Consider the following 4,265-nt stretch of genomic DNA (forward strand, 5'->3'; position numbering starts at 1 on the left):
TTAATGACAATAGTCAAGTCTAAGGACAAAAAAGAAAAAGAATTAGCAATCCTATAGATACTGGATTCTGGAATGATATGAGAGACTCGAAGAAGCTGAAGCTGGAGCATAAAAAGAGATGCAGTGTATGTATACGTTTGCCTTGTAAATAGCCCTCACAGGTGGCCTTGGCTTCTACTGGGCATTATTCGTAAGTACTTCTTCCTTACCTTTGTGCAAATATTATTGGAATAAAATTTATAGTAGGAGAAAAGTTTACATCATTTGGAGCATCTACGGTTAGTCAGATAGATATTGTCCCAGCATTAAAAGCTTATTTATAAATTTGGAAAATTTTGGGGAGTTGGGCAGTAGGTAGAGCAGCAGGTTAAGCTCAGGTGGCACAAAGCACAAGGACCAGCGTAAGGATCTCAGTTCAGGCCCCCAGGTCCCCACTTTCAGGGGAGTTGCTTCACAGGCGGTGAAACAGGTCTGCAGGTGTCTGTCTTTCTCTCCCCATCTTCATCTTCAGCTCCTTTCTCCATTTCTCTCTGTCCTATGTAACAATGATAAGGGCAACAAAAAGGAATAAATAAATAAATATTAAAAATAAATAAATAAATTTGGAAAAATTTTACAAATTATTACATAGAAGGAGAAGAAGGGTTCTGTGAAAGAATAAGAAGTACATATTTAGTTTCTGACCCTCATTCCTGGGGATCCTTGAAATTCTCTGACTGACATCTTCGAGAAGAACATATTTTGTTACTCATCATAACCCTCTCTCAGTCACACCTGAATCAAAACTAATGAGGCAGTGCTTCTCTGTTGCCTAAATCCAGATCACAAGATTGATTCTTGGGCACAAGGAGCTTCAATCATGAGATCAAGGCACCAAGCAGAAAGATGGAAAAGTAAATATTTTCAGACTTCACACTTCAATACTTCACCACATCTTCTTAGATGCGTTTAAAAATCATTTTTATTACTTTGAAAACTTGGCAACAATAACAACAAAAACTCCAAACCCAGCAGACAAGACAAGCTATCAGAGAGAACTGCATTGTGATTATAAGCTAGACTATTTCTGGCAAATTGTTTATTTTAGAAAAAGTAATGTGAGGAATATTTAAGAAAAAAATTATAGGGCCAAGCAGAAACAATCTGATAAAGGAAAAGAAGGAAAAAACACAGGAACTTAAAGGTCAGATTCAGGACAAATAGTAAAGTGTTTTAGAAAGATTGAGCAGAATAGATATGAGGTAAATGACAAAAAAAAATTCTTAGTTTAAATAGATAGTTCTAAAAAACCATTCAGACATACTGTGTTTTAGCAAAATGCAAAAATAAAGTGATACTTAAGTAGCCTGATGAATTGGAAAGGTTAAAAAAAAAAAAAAAGTAAGCATCAAGGGAACAACAAACAAGAGATTCTATATAAGAGAGAAACAAAAGCCATGCCCCAATGTTTCTACAGCCATAAAGGACAGAAGTAAACAAAGCAACACTTACAGCATTCTGAAAGAAAATAAGGGTTACTGCCTGGGGCTCAGTGCCTGCACTGTGAATCCACTGCTCCTGGAGGCCATTTATTTCCCCTTTTGTTGCCCTTATTGCTTTAGCTTTATTGTAGTTATCATTATTGTTGTTGATGTTGTTGTTGGGTAAGACAGAGAGAAATCGAGAGAGGAGGGGAAGACAGAGAGGAGGAGAGAAAGATACCCGTGAAGTGACTCCCCAGCAGGTGGGGGGCCGGGGGTTCAAACCTGGATCTTTCCTCTGGTCCTTGTGCTTTATGCCACGTGCGCTTAACCCGCTGCTCTACCGCCCGACTCCCTATTTTTATATTTCTTGTCAGCTTGTCACTCATTTAGTAAGACAAGAGGGCGGAATTCCTTGATGAACAAGGGTGCAGTCCTGTGTCACTCAATTTGTGTTCTTTTCAGAGTAAACTATTAAACTTCCAAAAGATTTATTCTGAAACAATAGAGCATGAGTCCAATTGCAATGAGTAGATTGTGACTGAAAGTAACTGACAGATCATGTCAGAAATTCTGTTGACTCTATTGGGATACTTTTTTGATATTATTTTGAGTAGGACTACAATTTTTTTAAAAGTTTTTCTTTGAAATCTAAAAAAAAAAAGTGTGAAAGTCACAGGTTGTAATTTCAAAGGAGAAGTAAGTGGTGGGGAGATACTAGGAGTGATTTCATAGACAATCCAATCCATCTGTCAAATATATAAAACTGCCCAAACACATTAGTAATACAAAGAGATGAAAAATATTAATGAGATATCACTTTTCCACAATTAGAGAAGAAACTATCAAAGTAGCTGATAACCCTATTTCTAGTGTGCATTTGATAAAAGACTGTCATACACTAATTGGAGGCACATAGTAAAAATGTTTAAAACAAGCAGCCATGGGCGGAGGGTAGATAGCATAATGGTTATGCAAACAGACTGTCATGCCTGAGGCTCCAAAGTCCCAGGTTCAATCCCCTGCACCACCATAAGCCAGAGCTGAACAGTGCTCTGGTAAAAAAAAAACAAGCAGTCGTTACTGAATTAAAGCAAATAGTCTCCAATTCAGAAATTCATTCAGGAAAAATCTTTCGTATTGGGAAAGAACAGAAATCATGGAGTGATTTATGCATCTAAATGTCAGAAACATTTATAGCATGGAGAAAATTCACACAAACACAGTTGTAGTTAATCATGAAGAAACAGTTGAGTAGGGTGCATTCTTATACAACTAACTTGAAATCTTAAAAAGAAAAGTCAATGTCATTAAAGGTGAAATGATTAGGGAAAGCGTTTGATTTTTAAGACACAGAAAAAAGCAACTAAATGCAATGCATGAAGTTTGATTGGATTATTAATGGAAAACAAAACTGAAAATAATATAAGTAGGAATTTCCAAGACACTAATTTAAGAGTTACTTTCAATAATTGTGCTAGTATAAAATATCCTGGGCGTGATAATTATTTTGCAATTACATGGGAGATTGTCCTTATTCTTAAGAGATCCATACTAAAATAGTTAGTCCTAAGGATAATAATGTTAACAGCTCTCAAATGGTTTAGTTAAATGTTAACAACTGGATAATTTAAGAGGTAGATAGATGGATATTCATCTCATTAGTCTTGCAATTTTTCTAAGGATTTTAAATTCTTCAAAATACAAGAATTAAGGGATCAGAACAGGGAGGTGATCCAGCTGGGAGAATATATATGTTTACTATGTATGGAGCCATGGACTTAGTCTTTGATATAACATGATAACAACACAGCTTTAAAAAATGAAAAATCTAGGCTGAGGAGACAGCACAATGGCTCTGCAAAAGGCTTTTATGTCTGAGGTACCACAGTCCCAGGTTCAGTCCCCAGGATGATCATAAGCCAGAGCTGAGCAGTGTTCTGGTCTTTCTCTCTGTATCTTTCTCTCATTAAAATAAAAATAAATAAATATATAAATAAATAGTCAAAATTGACAATAATGGAAAAATGCTTTGGTTTGACCCTCCCTTTTCCTCTTCTTTCTCACATAACACACACACACACACACACACATACACACACACACACTTATATATACACATCTATATAAAAAATGGGTCGTAGAGGTGATTCAGTGGTAAAAATATACTTGTGAGATCCTGAGTTCAACCTTTCCTAGGCCTCACATAAAAGTTTAAGACTTCCAAGAAATTTGAATATTTATTTAAAAATTACCTAAACAAGCTTAACAAAACAAAATCTCCCAAATGAAGCAAAACAATTCTAAAAATCATATAATGGGAATGTAGAATTGAGAGTTGTTTCCTAATTTGTGTGTGTGTGTGTGTGTGTGTGTGTGTGTGTGTGTGTGTGTGTGATCATATAACAGGTGGCCTCTTTAGGCTTGGTTGAAGTAAGAGCAAAGAGACCAACAGTGGCGCACCTGTTTAAGAGAACGTTACCATACGTGAAGACCTAGGTTCAAGTCCCCACTCCCCATCTGTAGAGATGTCTCACTAGTGGCAAAGTACTGTAGGTAACCCTCTGTTTCTTCCCTTCTCTGTCTCTCCTCACCTCTAAGTTTCTCTGTGTCCTATGAAATAAAGGAGGGGGGGAAAGGGAAAAAGAAAGAAAGAGAAGAAAAAAAAAATGGTCACTGGGAACTCTGGATTCATGATATAGGCACCAAGCCCCAATGATAATCCTCTTGGCAATAAAATAAAAATAGGAGTAAGACAGTTTCAGGGTGTCTCCCTCCTTCTCCGGCATGGTGTCCTCCAGGGGA

The sequence above is a fragment of the Erinaceus europaeus genome, chromosome 11, assembly GCF_950295315.1.
Source record: "Erinaceus europaeus chromosome 11, mEriEur2.1, whole genome shotgun sequence".
NCBI lineage: Eukaryota > Metazoa > Chordata > Mammalia > Eulipotyphla > Erinaceidae > Erinaceus > Erinaceus europaeus.